Source organism: Trichomycterus rosablanca, chromosome 6 (genome assembly GCF_030014385.1).
Source record: "Trichomycterus rosablanca isolate fTriRos1 chromosome 6, fTriRos1.hap1, whole genome shotgun sequence".
NCBI classification, from domain to species: Eukaryota; Metazoa; Chordata; class Actinopteri; order Siluriformes; family Trichomycteridae; genus Trichomycterus; species Trichomycterus rosablanca.
The window spans coordinates 5,449,963-5,471,540 of NC_085993.1; the positions used below are offsets into that span (position 1 = coordinate 5,449,963).

General features: G+C 41.5%; 1 protein-coding gene across 1 annotated transcript in view; it reads right to left on the reverse strand.

The window, feature by feature from the left end:
• The window catches only part of gng12b (guanine nucleotide binding protein (G protein), gamma 12b), a 90,406-nt gene that overhangs the window by 31,280 nt on the left and 37,548 nt on the right, over positions 1–21,578 (reverse strand). The window contains exon 3 of the mRNA XM_062997310.1: positions 13,663–13,719. The gene's annotated coding sequence lies outside the window, so the exon portion shown is untranslated. The remainder of the gene's footprint in view (positions 1–13,662; positions 13,720–21,578) is intronic.

Below are 21,578 nucleotides of genomic sequence, written 5' to 3' on the forward strand. Positions count from 1 at the left end.
ATGGACTACAGTCAGTAATTGTAGAACTACAAAGTGCTTCTATATGGTAAGTGGAGCTGATAAAATGGACAGTGAGTGTAGAAACAAGGAGGTGGTTTTAATGTTATGGCTGATCGGTGTATGGCCAAAAGTATTTAGACACCTGACCATGAACTTGTTGGACATTCCAACAAAATTTTTTTTTCTTTTTAGGGGTCGTCTAACATTACAAAATAACAGGGCAGAAAAAATGCATTGAAAATAAAACTCATGCAAAGGCTCGAGAAACCGGTGAAAAATAAACAGCACTAGCAGGCAAAAATGAAAACCAACAGCCAGAGAGACGTTTTACTGTCTGTCAGTCCTGTTTGAAATCATAAATGCATGCATGTTTGCAGTGTAGCTTTAAGGTAACGTGAACAAACTACATCTATAATACATCATCAAATTATTATTAACTATTTGGGATCACAGACAACTTAACAATAAATATTGTGGCATTAAGGGTGGATTTGAAGACTGATACTAAACAAAAAACCTGGTGTTACAAATATTTTTGCATTAAGAAGATGAGTTCAGAGATCACACCTTTCTCCAGGTCTGAGTCACAGTGGGTCAGGCTCTACTAGGAAACACTGGGAACAGACCCCTGTGCCATCCAATCAGTGTTGTGCTGATGATTTATGCTATCTGCATTAAATTGTCCTTTATATTAGCAAACTGTTCCACGTCTTGGAACATGTGAAATAACGTGGAGTCATTTCTGCTGCTTCACCCCACCTGCTTTCATGTAAAAAAAAAAAAGGTGGCATCAGTTATATAGGACTAAAATGAATGTTGCTTCTCAGAAACCACCTGACTTGCGTGCATCGAAAGTGTTTGCACACTAAGCGATTCATCCAGCTGGTTTATCTTGTATTCCCAACCCCAGTTCCATATTTTTACTGGGTGTGATCAATTCTTTAACCTATACATGACAATAACATTTTTGGCGACTCATAATCGCTCCAAATTCCTCATTTAGCAGAAACACCATATTTATAATAATATTACACCATACTTACTAAAATCAGGAACAGTACTTGTACACCACTGGAGAAGTTGGGATCTTTTACAACATGCCGGTGTTCCATCACCTTTCCTATTATTAGACTTTATAATAGTTTAGTAACAGAGGACACTAATTGTTGCAGTTTTGCAAGTGGAATTTTTCTCGATTCTTGCTTGATTTGAGACTTCAGCTGCTCAATTCATGTTGTGCCTTCATTTTTAATAGGAGACAAATCTGGACAGTCCAGTCAAAGAGACACACTCTGGGTCTACAAAGTCACGCAGTTGTGGCACATGCAGCATGAGGCCTGGCAAAAATGTTCTTTAAAAAGTTTCCGCACTTTTTTAAACTCTATTTATTAAGAATTTCAAAAACAAATAACATCACTTTTCTACACAGTCACCTTCCGATGCATTTTCCCAGCACCGTACCGACTTTTTAATGCCATCAGCAAAAACTGTTTTTGGTTGAGCGTGTAGCCACTGATGCAGCGCTGCATCATCACATTGAAAATCTTCTTTCCCTTAAAGCTTCTTTGACCGTCCAAAAAGGTGGAAATCAGATGGCGCTAAATCCGGACTATAAGCATCTCTCAGTCTCTCAGACACGACCGATTACTCCTCCTCCCACCCTCACCGCTTCCAATGGAAATGTCTGAGGTGAGATTTTTCTAGATTCTGTCAAACATTTCACAATATTATGTAGGATAGAGAGTGAAATAACTAAATTGGACCTGACTGACCTAATTATCACACAAAGATCGTCACAAAGTGGTGAGGCATGACACATCTCTGCTTGCAAAGACTGAGCATTTGGTGAATCCTTCTTTTGCATCCAATCCCTTACGTGTTACCAATTCATTATGTAACTTGAATATTTTCACTCTGTCTGTCTGTCTGTCTATCTGATCGATAAATGTCTGTCCATCCGCCAATCTATAAACAACCAAGAGAAACAGTCTGTTGATGCATGCTCAATAATCCAGGTACACAAATCCACAAAGTTTAATCAGTTCATCTGGACACAAGTTTGTTGTAGAGATACGTTTCGTCACTCAATCCGAATGACTTCTTCAGGAGAAGAGAAACAGTGTTTTTTCTTCCAATGTGATATAACAGGTCTGTACCTTTTACTAACAAGTACTCTAGAAAATACAGGGCATTATCATCTACACAGATACTTTATCACACCAACATTCAGACAAAATGCTGTTTGCTAGATATTCATCACTGTTCTCAAAAACATGTCTTTTTACTGCATGCTGTCATGTGTGAGTATTGCATGTCTGCTTCACATTCCAATAGATTTATTCTGCAGGAAGGAAAAAAAGAAAAAGGGATTTGTCTGTTTCCCATAAACAGAAAAAACACACAATTACAAGAGCTGCCATAAAAACCAGTTACAGGAAAGTTGCACAGTGGCATAAGGGATGGGCCAGACTGGAACTGAGCTGTGTGTTAGGTGGCCAGATATTTAATCCAAATCCTTTGCGTGCCAACCTCTTGGACTGTCAGTATATGTGTGTGCCTATCTTTGTGTGCTCTATAATCTGCAAAGGAGAGCATGCATGTGTGCACATACACACTTCCCACATAAAAAAAAAAATCATTTTTTTAATGTATCAGTAAACAATCAGCAGCTGGACCGGATGCACATCCAGCTCGGCTTTAGCTGAAGGAAATGAGAAAAGAAGAAAGAGAAGGGAAGTGCTAGGCCGTACTCCTGGAATTAAGCACACTTCCTGCAGCCCTGATTCTCAACTGGAAGATCAGTGCATGAATGACGGCGTTTAGGTTGCGCCAATGTGTCCGCGTCTAGACGTGCAGACTAGACCGAGCTTATTTGAGAGGAATCTGGCTGAGTCGGTGTTGCAATAGACCATGCGTTTTTCCCCCACACCCTGCAGTTAAAACTCAAATGCAGCACTTATTACCGCCGGGGCGTTCTTTCCCACCCCTTTCCAACCCTGACAACCTCACTGTGCCCTCAAGTTCTATAAATAACGTCTTTTAGGTGGTGCAGGATAGAAAAAGCCCACTCACGCTAGCAGAAAGAAAAAACCCCGTTTTTTTTTTTGTTCAGTATCTCCTTACAAACATGAAAATCTATCTGCAAACACTGACGATGGAAGAGTAAATGAAGGATTTTCCATTCGCGCAGCAGTGTACATGGTGTACCTACGCATGCACGACAGGCAACGTAAGAGTGAGTAAGCTGGCACTGCAGCGTGGCAGTGATAGTGCGTAATCAGGCTCTGGGTGTGCACTGAGGGAGCGGGGAAAAAAAGCACAACCGGATAGAATTGCATGTCCACGCATAAGTGGGTCAGTAACCTTTACTCTGATTTAATTCAGCATTCCTCTCCTTAGGTTCACTAAGCAAAAAGCAGAAACAAGTACTTTTAAAACTGATAAGGAACCTGGCAAATAACAAAATACAATTACTAACTGTAGTCCATCTGTTTCTCTACATATCTTTTTAACCTGCTTTCACCCTGTTCTTCAATGATCAGGACCCCCACAGGACCACCACAGAGCAGGTATTATTTGGGTGGTGGATCATTCTCAGCACTGCAGTGACACTGACATGGTGGTGGTGTGTTAGTGTGTGTTGTGCTGGTATGAGTGGATCAGACACAGCAGCGTAATTCGGACGAGTGCAGCGCGGCAGAGCACCGTGCACGGAGGATCACACACTCCGCCGCACCCCCTCCCGTCTCCATGCAGGCGCCACCAACCAGCCAGCAGAGGGCGCAACCGCCCCAGTCCTAAGAGAGCATCCCCTCCGGTCTCAAATCCCGCCCCCCACCTGAACAACAGGCCAATCGTTGTTCATATAGCCGCCCAGCCCCGACCGGTGAAGGCAGAGCTGCACTCGAAACGACGCACTTTCGAGATCCAGCCCCGGTTGCAGCGCGTTTACCGCTGCGCCACCTGAGCGGCGATTTTTCCTCTTTTTAGATCAATTTTAAAAACAACCCATAAACAGCAATGAGTATGCAAAATCCTGTCCATACTTATCGCCAAATAAACATTCATCAGACCCAAACCACCCACGTGGGACAGGGGAAAGAAATGCAGTAACTTATTAAAAATAATTAAATAATACAAGCAGAATGTTTTATTCTAAAATAAGAATGTTTAGTCACAGTGTACAGCTTTTTGTTAACACTATAGTAAAAATGTCTTAATTTGTGAATATTTAAATAATGTTATCTGAAATTCTAAAAATATGTCCTGTTATTTGCAAATGGTTTAATAATCACCTAAATGTGCATAACGAGATAAAATTGTATGGACAAGTGAGTCAGTCCCCTTTGCTCTAATTCCATTCAACATTCTTCTCCTTACAGTCAATAAGATAAAGAAGCAAGAACAAGCAGAATAATTACTTAAATAAAGAAATGCACAGCATTTCTTTTCTAATCAAAAGTAAAACACTGACTCAGTCTAAGTGCCAACCAACCATCAAAGCTCTCTATACTGACTCAATGCACTACAGTCGTGCCTGCCAGGCTTGTGAGGAATATATTCTAAATAAACCTGTTCTAAATTAAACTGCTCAAAGACCTGATGCAAGCAAATGTACATCAATCCTTTCAAAAACCTAAAATGTGTGAGCAAATGTGAAGGAAAAGCCAACAGTTTAATAGGATAAGAATGTTATACACTGGTCAGCCATAACATTAAAACCACCTCCTTGTTTCCACACTCACCGTCCATTTTATCAGCTCCACTTACCATATAGAAGCACTTTGTAGTTCTACAATAACTGACTGTAGTCTATCTGTTTCTCTACATACTTTTGTAGCCTGCTTTTAACCTGTTCTTCAATGGTCAGGACCCCCACAGGACCACCACAGAGCAGGTATTATTTAGGTGGTGGATCATTCTCAGCACTGCAGTGACACTGACATGGTGGTGGTGTGTTAGTGTGTGTTGTGCTGGTATGAGTGGATCAGACACAGCAGCGCTGCTGGAGTTTTTAAATAGCGTGTCCACTCACTGTCCACTCTATTAGACACTCCTACCTAGTTGGTCCACCTTGTAGATGTAAAGTCAGAGACGATCGCTCATCTATTGCTGCTGTTTGAGTTGGTCATCTTCTAGACCTTCATCAGTGGTCAAAGGACGCTGTTGGCTGGATATTTTTTTGGCTGATCGGTGTATAATATCTTTAAATAAAAAATACAGTGATGCAATAAACTGTAAAAAGAATACAGGAAATTGCTTTACTTGAACTGACAGGTCACACCATATTTACATGAACTACCAGGTACACAGGTTACACCTCTTTCACAGAGACTGGTGGATGGATGAACCAGGTTTACAGGGACTGACGAGTATAAAGGTTACTCCAGGTTTAGAGGGATGGACAGGTACAGGTTACACCTCCTTTGCTATGACTGACAGAAACTGCAACCAGAATAAAGAATAAAAAATAATATAATAAAATGAACACACAACATTACTGCCACTAGGACTTGCTGGGTACACCTGACCAGCCCAATTCTGTTCCCTTTATTACTACCCATCAAAAATGTATGTACAAAGCGGGAGAAGGAATAACAATCAGCCAGTAATGAGCCAGTCAGCACCTTGTGTGTTACTTTTACTTCATTCAAGCCACAACTGGAAATTTGAAAGGTAGCTAGTCAAGTTATAAACTAAGCATTCATGTGGCTCCTCTCTGCTTATCAGCTGAAGACATGAAGATAATGAGCTAATTTCTGTGCAGCTAACACAGTTTAAAGCTAAAAATGGATTTTTTTATTTGCGCAGACACAAACAAATCCCGCAGTCTGCACATGACGCACACAGCTCACACTTTGACTGGGACTAAACACCATTTGAGTTGCAAACGAGTGTAGAGATACATCTGGGATAAGAGGGATAGGATACCTTCAAACAACTAAAATCCATTAAATCCTCAAGGAATCCAGAAAAAAAGAGAAGTGGTGTAAAACCAAAGTGTCTGGAGGGATGATGTGATGATAAAGGGTTGACACATCAGACAGGAATGAGCAAGGAATGCAGCAAATTAAATGTGCATAAAGCTTTTCATCATGTCTAGGAAACTACTGAACTGAATTTTGCAGGTCTGCACCACCCATTTATATCTGCTTGATTAGCATAACGATGATGGTTGAGCTTTGCATTAAAAAAAACTAAATGCAAATGTAATAAATAATGTGGTGGTGGAAACAGATTTGTGAAATAATGCATGTGTTGCGGTTCCTCAGTGATTGCAGCTGTGGCGCAGCTGTGGTTCATTTTGAAATGACCAGGACTGAGGGTACTTTATAGTGAGGATTTTGAAAGACCCACTCTGGAATATGCAGGTTACTGGTTCATTCTAACAATTTCATAAGGTGCTGTCTACATTGTTTGCAAAATCATCAAACATCAGTTGAAATTCCAGCTTGTTCTGTCCAGATGTGCAAGAATTTAAGACGTGCTGCAATGTACTGCACTAAAAGAACTGTAAAGCTAACTGCAGTGTAAGATCATTTTCACACATGGTTTGAATATCCAGGTTAACTAAAGTTCAGTTCTGAAACTGTTTGGAAAGGTTAACGTTGTTGTTTTTTCACCACATGTCCAAATGTGCAACTTTTAATCATCATGTCATATGAGTAGGGATGTAACGATGCACCACAAGACAGTTAAAAATCGGTGCACATGTGTCACGATTCAAATGGGTTATTTATTTAAGATGACTCAATATTCACTTTAAACAGCAGAGGGCGCTGGTGCTATTCACCTCACCTGGTTGATGGCACTTCACAAAGTTGCCAGGTAGGGAATTCTCCAGCCATATTTATTTATGTGAGGATAACTTTCTTTATTTGTATTATTCATTTATTTATTTAATGTTGGATTTGTTTTTAAATTTCAGTTTAGTTTTTTTTTTTACACAATAAGCATTGTTTTGCATAGTTTGTACCTACCTCAGAAATAAAAGGGCATTCATTATTTAGATAAATAAAACATAAGCACAAATACAGTATTTTATTTACATTTTTAAGAGAAATAATAAAAGAAAACTTTGTCATAATTTGTCTTCAATTTCATTTTGTTTAAAAAAAAATCAGGAAAAATTGCATCGTGAACCCAGTCTAATGAATCGTATCGCACCGTGGGTAGAGTGTATCGTTACATCCCTACATATGAGCAAGGAATTTTTCGCAAAATGGGAAGAAAAACCTTTCATAATAATTATTTCACGTAATTTTACTTTCATCAGAGCTTTATCCTGGTCAGGGTTGCTGTGGGTCTAGTTCCACCGGGAAACACTGGGTGTAAGGCAGAAATACCCTTCCATCACAGGGCTTTCAGCCATCCATAATACAAAGCTAATCATGTCTGTGTATGCACCCGGCCAGCCGACAGCACCGCTAAGACTTAATCCTGGATCTTAGTGCTAGCAGGCTAGAGTAATACTCAAAGAGACAGTCAGTCAGACAGAAATTCAGTGAGTCAGTTAGTCAGAGGAAGATAGTCAGTCAGGCATTCAGACAGAGGGACAGTCTGTCAGTCAACTAGAAAGACAGTCAGACAGAAATTCACTGAGTCAGTCAGTCACAAGTTCAGTCAGTCAGACAGTCAGTCAGAGACAGACAGACAGACAGTCATTCAATCAGAAGAGACAGTCAGATATTCAGTTAGTCAGTCAGAGGCAGACAAGACAGTCAGTCAGACATTCAGTCAGTCAAGTCAGAGAGAAAGACAGTCAGTCAGATCAGTGGTTGTAGAACCGTGTCAGTTCTAGACTTGTCTGCAGTAAACAAGCTGTGGCTGAAAGTGGTAAAAATGATAAAAACCAGATGTGTAAAGGAAATGATGACAAACATGTTTTCCAGGATTCTGTTTAGCTGATATGTTTATGTTCTTTTTACTATATTTGGCAGAACAGAAATAGCTTGAGCAGCGATTGTTTTTGCTGACTTTTTGGAAAGTTGTTTAGTCAGACCTGTTAGAAAGTCTTCTAGGAAGGAGGCTGTGATTCATACATCTGACAAGGTCAAACTTGTGATAGCAAGAAGCTTGTGATTTCTTCAAGAAATCTAGCAGAGAGTGTTTGTAAAATCAAAAAAGTTAAATTAAAGTTTGCAAAAGACCCCTCCATCCCCTTCCAATTAATCACAAAGAAAAATTCAGGATGAATAAGTAATAATCTTCACATAATGTGGGTTAACATTTTACAGAGATTTTATAAAATGTTTATCAGTGTGTTTCCGTTTGCTGTAAAGCAGATCACAATCACAATCTATTGCAATAAAAATGCAATATAATATTCTGATCATACAGAGCAACCCAAGTACCAGAGTTCATAATGATGAAGGTCAAGGCTGCAGCAGCTTATCATCAAAATTAAGTTTCAATTACGCTTCAGTATCTGACAATAAACTGATTAGTAATGAAATTCTTTAGTGATTAGCAACAGTGAAGCAAATAAAAACAGAAAAGTCATTTTTAGTTCATTTCTGAAATACTGGGCATGTGCAGAAGTCTCAGCTATTATGTAATTCTCTCCCTATTTCATTTAATTGAGTTAAGTCTTAAATCACGTGGAGCAGACCAAATCCCATTAAGTATAAATAATGACTTATATACAGTATTGTCCATTTTATCAGCTCCACTTACTATATAGAAGCACTTCGTAGTTCTACAATTACTGACTGTAGTCCATCTATTTCTCTACATGCTTTGTTAGCCCGCTTTCATGATGTTCTTCAATGGTCAGGACCCCCACAGGACCACCTGTATTATTTGGGTGGTGGATGATTCTCAGCACTGCAGTGACACTGACATGGTGGTGGTGTGTTAGTGTGTGTTGTGCTGGTATGAGTGGATCAGACACAGCAGCGCTGCTGGAGTTTTTAAATAGCGTGTCCACTCACTGTCCACTCTATTAGACACTCCTACCTAGTTGATCCACCTTGTAGATGTAAAGTCAGAGACGATCGCTCATCTGTTGTTGCTGTTTGAGTTGGTCATCTTCTAGACCTTCATCAGTGGTCATAGAATGCTGCCCATGGAATGCAGTTGGCTGGATATTTTTGGTTGGTGGACTATTCTCAGTCCAGCAGTGACAGTGATGTGTCACTCCATCAGCGCTGCTGTGTCTGATCCACTCATACCAGCACAACACACACTAACACACCACCACCATGTCAGTGTCACTGCAGTGCTGAGAATGATCCACCACCTAAATAATACCTGCTCTGTGGTGGTCCTGTGGGGGTCCTGACTATTGTAGAACAGCATGAAAGCGGGCTAACAAAGCATGCAGAGAAACAGATGGACTACAGTCAGTAATTGTAGAACTACAAAGTGCTTCTATATGGTAAGTGAAGCTGATAAAATGGACAGTGAGTGTAGAAACAAGGAGGTGGTTTTAATGTTGAGGCTGATCGGTGTATTTCTGCCTGTTAGTGATACCACTAAGGCTGCATTCACATGATCAGAATAACAGCTTCAGTGCTGCTGTGCCATTGTTTCCTTGCCATTGCGCTACCTTGAGCGTCTTGCACTGTGCACATGAATTGCTTTGTCATTCGATTTTACCACTTGTGGCCTCGCTTAGATCAGTCTGACTGAACTCTGACCCAGTTTGTCGTTGAACTTTTTAAAGCACTTTCAAAAGACAGAGGCAAAGCACAGACGTAGAGAAGCAAAACTGATTCTCACTGTCTCACAAAACCACGAACTATTTAATACAACTTTAAATCTAGCATGGCATTATGGGAAATGCCACACTGTGAAACAGTGGGTTTGCATTTTAGATAGCAAGTTTCCTCATCCTGGAATCACTTGTGGTTTCAATATGAATTATTTCACCCATAGATGAATAAAAAATAAACAATGAAGACACTTTATACTTCCGCTGTTTCTTCTCACGTCTCCAAACAATGATGCTGCAGAGCGTTTTTGTATAAACTAAAATCCATTTAATACAAAACCACATGTGAATAAAGCAAAAAAATTCTGTCAATCAGTAGTGTGGATTGTTTTTAGGTTTGGGGCGCAGTGACACAAAGCTGTTTTGCCATTTACAGTATAACATGGCAAAATACTTATTATGGGTGTGTTCAAAAAGCTAGGCAGCTCTCCACATAGACACATTTGATATCATCCTACGCGCGCTCCCGAGAATGAGGCTGTTCGAAATCCTAGATGCCTTAATATGCTGTCTAGTTAGGCATCTTTAAATTTTAATGTCATTTTGACTTAAGAACGAGTGAGCATCGGAAGCGTCCTTAGTGACCAAAGCAATCCCAGCATTCAGTGCGGCAGCTCTTCTCTCACAGAAAAATAAAAAAAACTTGCCGGACTGTGCGGAGACACGAACGGAGTTATTTTCAAACGTAAATAAATTATTATTGATTTTTAATTTGTATAAACTTGCACAAGTGTTTTCATTTGCAAGTTCAGGCTTGTCAGCGAATTGAACCGTTTTCGGTACACGGAGGGAGATGTTAGTTTACATGCTAGCGCGCTGTGCCACCCCATTCCATTGGTTTGAATGACAAGACGCTAACTGTTAGCTTAGTAAGCAAAACCCGATGGAATCGCTGTCTAAGTAGCGCGTTCGAATAACCTGCCTTATAAGTCGATGACTTATTAGAATCCTCTCTACTGAGGCAGCTGCCTATGTAGGCAGTAAGACAGCAAGGCAGCTCCCTAGGTTTTCGAGCACACCCTATGTAAAAGCCATGACTGTGGTAGGCATTGCAGTTCTTGCATAAATTGATCATATCCAAAATTGTGCCACTGAGACTCAAACTTGTTGAGTTGAGTCCAGTCAATGTGGGCTTGCGTACTTATTGCTAAGCACTGAAATGTGATGTATTTTGTGCTACAGCTGCTTCCTTCAAATCTCACCAAAAAATTCCTTTTAAGCAAGTCAGACGGTCAAGCTTGCCTCTTCCTGCAGCAGAAAACATCCCTACATCATTACAGAATTGAACTGTGTACCAGAATTCTGCAGGCCTGTGCTAAGTCCTTATGGCATCAGACATTTCTTGCTAGACTATTTCTCTAGCAGAATGCTTTGTGACTAGTGTGCATGAGGAATAGTGGCTATTATTTTCTTCGAACTATGTTGCACCATGGACTAGATTCTTTGCATTAAACGCCTGTCGGCTGAAAAAATGTAAATGTATTTCTAGTAACTACATTAGAACACACTGTCCTCTTTCACCCAGAGAGCAGGATCTCTATGTATTGCTACATATTCCAGGAATATTTGTACTAGAAATGCCGGCTGGCTGGAATCCATTACCAGTAATAAATCCTGCACACTTAGCAAAGACAGGTCCATGCATTAACAAAAAGATCCATAGCACCATGTGACCGGTGCTTCATTCCAGTCTAACAATAAAGCCTTAATGCACAAACATCCTCCACATAGTCATTCTAGCTTCCTTGGGGCAGAAGAGCTATTTTTAGTTTCAGACACCTTTACATACTGGATGACCATCATGAGCCAAACATGCAGGTTATAAGTCAGTAAACTGAGCACGCTGAGATAATTCAGGCGAACACAGAGGGGGAAAGTCCAACGTGCAGGTGAAAAAAATGAGGCTTTTGTTCCAGGCAATGAGAGCAAGCGAAAGTCACAGCAGGAATGAGGGTGATCTAATCATGGCATCATCGGGAGCTTTCTAGTCACTGTGGAAAGAAGCGAGGGGCGTGAAATCATCGCAGTAGTCTATTTTTGCCATAAAAGGCATGCTGTCAGGTTCTATTGTCAAAGACAGAAAGTGTGTATGTGTGTGCACATAGCGACAGCATGAGAGAGATAGAGAGAGAGAGAGAGAGTGGGAACGAGTGAGGGAGTGTCTGTGGTGAAAGGAAGAGCCAGGACTATTGCATTAAATGCTGAACTTTGTCCATGTTGGCGAGATTCCTGCAGAACAGCAACAGACAAGAAGAGGCTGGAAGAACATTGTGAAGTATGCATGAGTGAGTGAGGCCACAGAGATCTCCATCAAAAGAAAACGATAGTAAGAGGAAGTAGAGCTGGATTCCACGAATCTCCACGAATAAAAGTGTCTGCTAAATGCTGAAAATGTAAATGTAAATAATATTAAATAATATTAAATCCTCCCTTCCCCGCCCGTCTGTGAACTTACAGGGGTTGGACAAAATAACTGAAACACCTGGTTTTAGACCACAATAATTTATTAGTATGGTGTAGGGCCTCCTTTTGCGGCCAATACAGCGTCAATTCGTCTTGGAAATGACATATACAAGTCCTGCACAGTGGTCAGAGGGATTTTAAGCCATTCTTCTTGCAGGATAGTGGCCAGGTCACTACGTGATGCTGGTGGAGGAAAACGTTTCCTGACTCGCTTCTCCAAAACACCCCAAAGTGGCTCGATAATATTTAGATCTGGTGACTGTGCAGGCCATGGGAGATGTTCAACTTCACTTTCATGTTCATCAAACCAATCTTTCACCAGTCTTGCTGTGTGTATTGGTGCATTGTCATCCTGATACACGGCACCGCCATTGGATGCACATGGTCCTCCAGAATGGTTCGGTAGTCCTTGGCAGTGACGCGCCCATCTAGCACAAGTATTGGGCCAAGGGAATGCCATGATATGGCAGCCCAAACCATCACTGATCCACCCCCATGCTTCACTCTGGGCATGCAACAGTCTGGGTGGTACGCTTCTTTGGGGCTTCTCCACACCGTAACTCTCCCGGATGTGGGGAAAACAGTAAAGGTGGACTCATCAGAGAACAATACATGTTTCACATTGTCCACAGCCCAAGATTTGCGCTCCTTGCACCATTGAAACCGACGTTTGGCATTGGCACGAGTGACCGAAGGTTTGGTTATAGCAGCCCGGCCGTGTATATTGACCCTGTGGAGCTCCCGACGGACAGTTGTGGTGGAAACAGGAGAGTTGAGGTGTACGTTTAATTCTGCCGTGATTTGGGCAGCCGTGGTTTTATGTTTTTTGGATACAATCCGGGTTAGCACCCGAACATCCCTTTCAGACAGCTTCCTCTTGCGTCCACAGTTAATCCTGTTGGATGTGGTTTGTCCTTCTTGGTGGTATGCTGACATTACCCTGGATACCGTGGCTCTTGATATATCACAAAGACTTGCTGTCTTGGTCACAGATGCGCCAGCAAGACGTGCACCAACAATTTGTCCTCTTTTGAACTCTGGTATGTCACCCATAATGTTGTGTGCATTGCAATATTTTGAGCAAAACTGTGCTCTTACCCTGCTAATTGAACCTTCACACTCTGCTCTTACTGGTGCAATGTGCAATTAATGAAGATTGGCCACCAGACTGGTCCAATTTAGCCATGAAACCTCCCACACTAAAATGACAGGTGTTTCAGTTATTTTGTCCAACCCCTGTACATCTTATATTCACTTATACGGTCCGTGGTGCAAAAAAGGTTGAGAAACGCTGCCTTAAAGGCTAGGTTTACATAGCATCATGTACCCTGGAACCCAAGCACTGAGAAAGGCAATAAAGAAAGTGAACAGCTTTAAATTATATATAGTCGCTGGATTACACGGGCTAGACATGTATGTAGAGTATACTGTACACACTATGTTTGGTGCATAAGAGAAACATTCCTGAAATGTAAAACACTTACAGCACGCGGAGTCCAACAGTCCGTGCAGATGAAGTGAAACTAGATTGATGAGAATTCCTGCAAAACAACCAAACAAATAAAGTTAAACTAAAGTCGTATAATACTTTAACTTCAAATAATTAATGATTATGATCTAATCCGGACCGCCGCGTCATTTGATCCGGCCCGCGAGAGCTTAAACGACTGTATGATTGTTGTGATGGTTCGAGTCGTTACAGAGACGCGCTTATAATTTCATGGCAACTAACTTTAACCTTCGCTAAGAAGCCATGTGACTTTTACGGCAAAGAGAACGCGGGGTAGCGTAGTCAGTAATGTAAACAATAATAAATAAATACAAATAATTATATTGCAATATAATACCCAAGCATTGTCTGTAAGTAGTGGCGTTTATATTCTCAGTTGTTAGTAAATGTTTAGTGAGTATATCACAGCGCTTTAGTTACAAATTTACCGTAATTAAATACTGTTGTTACCGTTACTATAGCAATTAATATCTTTACACACAATTTTAGCTCGTTATTTTACGTTTGGTTAAATCTCATATTGTACCAGATGTAACACTTGACTACAGCTGTGTGCTTTTACTGTATTAGGTTCTTTATTGTTTTTATTGTTTGTATTTTTACTTCATTTTGATGCACACAGCTGGGGAGCAAATAAACCGACTATATTCTGAAGGGAGCTGTCTGTCTGTCTGTCTGTCTGTCTAGCTGAGAAAGGGGGATAAACTATTAGTGAGGGCAGAATGATTGTCTTAAAAATACACTGTAAAATCCTAAATAAACTGCATCTTTCAAAATGCAGGCTGATTTTGTGACCTGCAAAGTGACACATCCCGCCAGTAGATGATGTTACACATATTTACACATGATCCTAAAATGTACAAGAAGATCAGTAAGAAAATTAAGCATGAGGAGGAAATTTAATGAAAGTGAAAACAAGTTTGTGCTTCAGGAAGAGAAACCGGTGCGTCTCTTGTGTTATGAGGCCGTGTCTGTGGTAAAGTAGAACAATATAAATGCTGAATTCAGCCTCCAAGAAAAACAGCAATGTGACTGCAATCACAGCAGGATACGTTACAATCAGCCCTTTGAGGGCCACCATAATGCTGATGTGGCCCTCGGTGAAAATGAGTTTGACACCCCTGATCTAGATGATGTTTCTGTTATTTCACCCTGCAGTCGATCAGTTTGAAAGCACCTGCACAAACACTTTAATACACACCTGGACATTAAAGGGCCCCTGGGCCATATCTGGCTTGTTGGGTGTCTCTGATCGGCCCGCATGAGGTCAGAGGTAATTAGAAATAAGACATATATAAGTGTACATCATATATGCAATACAATAGCATTGTATTTATTTAGAAGGGACAGTCATTTTTCCAGTTTACCAAAATGTGTAAGTTCGTGTGTGTGTGTAGGAATGTATCCAGCCTCACTGTAACGTGTTGGCAAATAAAACTGTGAGTGCGATTGATCAGGACTTAGACTTCTCATTTTGTTTTTTTGTTTTTAAGTCAGATGTGAAGCTGTGTAAATCGCCATTACGGTACTACATATGCAGAGGTTTATTTATTTATTTATTAGGGCAGTTGTAGCCTAGCGGTTAAGTTACTGGACTAGTAATCCAAAGGTCGCTGGTTCAAGCCCCACCATTGCCAGGTTGCCATTGTTGGGCGCTTGAGCAAGGCCCTTAACCCTCAATTGCTCAGATAATATACTCTCACAGTACTGTAAGTCGCTTTGGATAAAAGCATCTGCTAAATGCTGTAAAGGTAAATTTATTAACATTTTAACGTCATGTTTTACACTTCTGTTACATTCATGACAGAAACGGTCGTTACTCATTTACATTTACATTTTCAGCATTTAGCAGACGCTTTTATCCAAAGTGACTTACACAATGATCTGAACACGATGAGCAATTGAGGGTTAAGGGCCTTGCTCAGGGACCCAACAGTGGCAACTTGGTGGTGGCGGGGCTTGAACCGGCAACCTTCTGTTTACTAGTCCAGTACCTTAACCACTGAGCTATCATTACTCATTACACAAGATTCATCAGTTCACAAGTCTAATGTCAAACACAGTCATGGAAAATTTTTTATCTCCAATTTACCTCACTTGTATCTCAGTAGGAGGAAACCAGAGCTCCTGGAGGAAACCCACACAGACACGGGGAGAACATGCAAACTCCACACAGAAAGGACCTGGATTGAACCCAGGACCTTCTTGCTGTGAGGCGACAGTGAAACAGGCAGACAGGAACTTGTACAATACAGAGCCGTCACATCCGAACTGCAAAAGCAACAAGAATTTTTTTATCAAGTTTAACACATTCAGGACTGAAGCATTAAAGACCAGCTTTGTGACATCTAGAAACAATATCCAACAAGAACAATAGACTGAGAAACAGCAAATGAGGTAATTAAACTACAAATAAAATAGTAACAGCACTTTGTGTAAAGTTTAAAACGTGCACATTTTAAAAGTCAGGTTTTTAAATTTAAAACCTGCACATTTAGTTCAAAACTGTTTTTTGTGAAAGTTGGTTAAATGCTTAAATGATTTAGATGTTTTTACTCTGCCTGCTTCTCATTTTCATTGCCTGATTGTAACATCTATTCTACCAGTAACAGAGTATCAAAAACATACAATTTACTGCCTTAATACAGAGATCAAATTAATATTGAGCAGAATTAAGATCAGCCTATTGGTCCGGCCCTCTACAACAGTCCCAGTTTCCTTATCAATAACAGTATTACAAAAAGCTGTTCTGTACAAATGTACACAACTACTCATAACCCTTCCTCCCGCCATCAAGTGTTGAGATCGATGCTCATGCACTATGCTACAGGTATTGGATGACGTATTGTATTTTCCTCCCAATCTAGTCGTATCCAATTACCCAAACGCATTTCACGTCCTCCACTGCTGCTGACTTCCACTCCTCACTGAGGAGCATCGTGACCCCTCCGACCTCTTCTTTTCTGCACGAGGCGGAATCATATGGAGATCCGTATCGTGCACAGAGTCAGAGTCAGGCACTAATCAGTTATCCCAGTCTCTGTGCAGGCACCATTGATCAGCTAGCAGAGGAGGTTATGAAAAATTTACTTCTGCATTCCCTTGCTTGGGGGAGCAAATCATTGTGTGTATAGGCACCTGGCCTGCCGTTAGCAGAGCTGAGATTCAAACTCATAAACTCGAGTTTTACTGGTGCACCACCCAAGCGCCAATGGATGACCAATTCTTTTTTGTCAAACAGTTCCACAGATGCATTGTTTATTAGCAAAACCTGTTTTCATCAGTCTTTTATGCAGCTTGTCTTTGACAACAAAGGCAAAGGACCTGCAGAAAGGTTCAAGCCAACATAAGGTTTAATACACTATACTACTCTGGACCAAACCTTGCATACCATGCCAAAAAAACTGAAATTGCTAAACAAAATCCAGGTCCCAGGTAAAGGTAAAATTTAAAAAGGAGAAGCAAATGATGACCTGCCCAATGCTAAGCATGGCAGTAGACCTACGCTTTGAGGTTGTGTGGCAGTCGGTGGTACAAGAAACATTGCACATGAAGAATGAGTAGATGCTAACATGCAACATGCTGTGTATCGTATATAGACATGTTCTGCATGGAAGAGTGGTTGAATACTTACTAAAACAAGGAGAGAAAGAATTCTAAACTACAAAAAGCTGTTGCAAGCTGTAATATGTAACTACTTATTGTCTTGCACATTCTGTAATTTTTTTGATGGGTAGAAATGTTTGTGCATTATCAGGAAAGCACTGTGAAGGGTTGACAGAAAGTTTAACTATAATAATATTATTAAAAAATGCAATTCTTAAAGAATGAGGACAGTTTACAGGCCTACAACACTAGTTAGCCAGCAAGCTAAAAGGTTGTGTCTCAATCTGCACACAAAATCCAATACAGCGTGCTTGAAAGAGCAGCCTTGCATTGGTGGAAATGAAGTCTAGCGCACTATTTAGTATATAGGATGGTATTTGGGACACAGCAGCTCTTCTCTGCTGTGTGCAGCCTGATAGAGCTTCATGAAGATATCAATTTTATGTGTTTCATATTCACATTCTTAATTTTATTGCAGCCCTGGAACCCCCCCTTCCTGCATCTACGCCTGGTAAGGAAGAAACCTTCAGAGTAACCTGACTTCTCAACATGTAAATTGGCAACCGTGTAAATACCATGACAGCCCAGTAATTAACACACTGAAGCTTTGACTGTGTGTGGGAATTAATACTTATGATACACGTGTGACCGGGTGCACGGTGGTAAATTGTCATGTGAACACTTCCGGTGTGCATGATGGCAAGCTGGGAAATTAGCAGTAAAGGTTATCTGGGGTTGTTCTAAGTCTTTAGTGCACGAGAGGCTGGAGTTTCTGTGCAGGGGAGTAAAAGCATGTGAGCGAGAGCTGTGCAGCAATGAGCACGAGAGGCAGGACAGCCAGTTCACAGTTAATGGTTAATGGGAAGCTGGAACTGAGTATCAGGCCTGTTCAGTTCCTCCTCTGTTTCTTGGAAGTTGCAGCTCAGTGTTTCACGTGAACTGAAAATAAAAGAATTCCCTGAACAGGTGGAGCTCCGAGTACCTGCTGGAAAATGGAGGCCAGCCAGGGGACAGCTGACATGCAACCCGAGAATACCAGGAAGCAGGAGGCCAGCGGGAGGCTGCTGTTTAGAAATGAAAACAAGTATCTAGCACGGTGCTCGTGAAAGACTGTGTGCAGTGTTTGACTTTATGTTTGGGCTAAATAAAGGCTATAAAGCATACCAAGATCACAGGGCTAATAGAAAGTATGCAGGCATTTGATGCATTACTTGTTTACACGCTACACGATGTGCTTATTTTGCAGGCATTTGTGGCTCAGAATGACACGACCTGCAGTACATAGCTTTGTTTACAGGGTACACACTGTGCATGCTTGTGCCTTTAAAGCTTTTACGTTACAGATGTACAACAACTCGTTACTAATTCAACTCTGAGATGCTTTATAATTTACTGGAATCACATGAAGTGAATGTGCAGACGCAAAAATTAGATTTCTACAGTTCCAGTGTGAACAGTTTGTGCATTTGCACACACTTAATTACCAATTGGTCCCCCACCCCAACCCCAACACTAGATAGATGTACAATTAATTGGTGCCCTGTCCAAATTGTATTTCTGACTTGCGTCCAGAGTTCCTAGCCACCACATTCACCACGCCCCTGACCAGGATGGAAAAGAAAGTGACAAATGAATGAAGAAGGCCGCTCAGGTGGCGAATCTCATCGAATCTCAACTCTGCCTGCTGGCTAGGCTGAGCGGCCACATGCACAACAAACAGATTGGCCTGTCGTTCAGATACGGGTGGGATTAAGTCGGATGGGGTCTCTCTCTCTCATAACAAATGCAATTACGACCTCTGCTAGCTGATTGATGGCGCCTGCACAGAGATGAGAAAAGAGTGCTCTCAGGGTGTGTCTCTCCGTACACAGTGCTGAGCTGCACTGCATTAGTCAAAGTGCAGGTGATAAGATGCATACAGCATGCTGCCCACGTGTCGGAGGGGGCGTGGGTTAGCTTCGTTCTCCTCAATCAGAGCGGGGATCGGCATTGGTGGAGAGGAAGCATGACGCAATCGGGCAATTGGACGCACTAAAGAGGGAAAAAAAGGGGAGAAAATGCATCAATAATAAAAGTATACATAAATATATATATATATCAAATGAATGAAGAAATGACGAACACTGCATATTCAAATCTGAAACTGCTGGTAATTTGCAGGGTTGAATGGGTTGATAATTAATAACTACACATGATGCAGACTAAAGGTCAATAATTCCGATGTACTAGGTGAGACGCCAGCAAACTGTCCTGTTACAGCGAAATAAAACACAAGGCAAAGGTGAAGAACATCCTGGTGTGACTAAGTCTGTGTCCTATTAAAAATCAGTTTGGTAAAATCTCACTAATACCTTACTCACATGCCAATGTTTAAAACACAGCTCCGTGAGAATGTTTTGCTTTCTGCATAAAGAACTTATTTATTTATTAGAAATTTAATGTCATGTTTTACACACTTTGGTTACATTCCTGACCGGACAGGTAGTTACTGCTTACACAAGATTCATCAGTTCAAGTCACAGACAATTTTGTATCTCCAATTCACCTCACTTGCACATCTTTGGACTGTGGGAGGAAAGCGGAGCTTCTGGATGGAACCCGCACAGGCAAGGGGAGAACATGCAAATTCCACACAGAAAGGACCCGGACCACTCAATCTGGGAATCAAACCCAGGACCTTCTTGCTGTGAGATGAGTTTAATCAAGAAGTTGCTATCCAACCAGTGCAGTGAACCAGGTTTAAATCATGGCGGTGCCACCAGCCTGTATACGCACTCCACACACACACACACACACACACACACACAAATGGCTGTGTCTAAGAGACAGAAGGACGGATGGTAATCCACCACCTTGCTGCAATGAGCCGATGAGTCCTCCAGCTGCACATACTAAGCATTTCATTTTTTCTTCTAAAATTCATGTTTTGGTGCTCAGGTGGCACAGCGGTCTATTACTCTAGCCCACCACTGCTGGGGTCCGGGTTCAAATCTTAGCTATACTATCAGCTGGCTGGGTGTCTACACAGATATGATTGGCTACGTCTGAGGAAGTGAATGGCCGAGGCCCTGCGATGGACTGGCGCTCTGTCCAGGGTGCCCCTTCCTTGTGCCCAGCATTCTCTGGTGGAACTGGGTCTGCTGCAACCCTGACCAGGATAAAGCGGTTAATGGCAATGAATTGAAAACCAAATTTCGTCTGTTCTATTGATTCTTCGGTGCCACTCTGCTGCATTCCATCCCTCACAAGATTACCAAAAAATAAAAATAAATGCAATATTAAAATCCATGACAATCATTTTTTTAAATGCTGTTCAGCAAAGCAACAGTCATAGTATAAAGTATAAAAAGTTTAGGTCTAATACATAGCATTATAACCACTATGATTACACTCGATGTCACTTCACTAGAAACTATGATCTGCTTCTGAGCTGGCCGTTAAAATGATCCAATCAGAAGCCGGGTAGCAGTGGTATAAACGTGTTTAAATTCTTGTATAAATCAGGCGTATTGTCACTATCTGTGTTGTGTAGCAGGTCTGCGTGCATGACCTGTCTCCGGAATGTGTAGAGTATGCAGCCTCTGCAGGATGGGATCGGATGGGGAGGGGCAGTTTAGGGGGCAGTTAGTTACCCTCAATAGACCAGCGCTCAGCACTGATAAAACCTTCAGTCAGACGACAGAGAGACGGAGCAGGCGTGGGAAGTGCCCTCCTCTGCACCCCTTCTCGGTATTAGGGTCGAATAGGAAGCCTTGAGAAAGGAAAAACACTTCCTGTTGTTTTCTCAGTTGAGATAATCTGCACACCCCTGATCAATCAGCGTGAGGGAGGGGGGATAACTAGCCGAAATACGCCCACTCAGACGCTGAACACTGGCTCCACACTCTCATGTCCACACAATTATGTGTTTATTAAGCCAGCTCACAGTCACGCTCAGTTGTAATGAGTCCGGTGGTCATGCAGCCTGCAGGCACAAGAGCAGTCGTAAAAATACAGGAGGCGCCAAAAAAAAACAAAAAAAAACAGCCCCCACACACACATACATACACACACGCACTTTTTATGACCGATACTCGATTATGAATCACGGACGCCTACTGCCAATCACAGGGCAGCAGGGCACGTGATCTGGTACATAGAACAAACTGATATCAGTAAGACAGACAGACAGATATGGGCACAGACAGGCATGCAGGTGAGTAGATAAATAAACAGACAGTCTGTCTAACAGGTGAATACAGCTGAAATCAAAAGTACAAACACCCATAAGCGACATCTATGCAA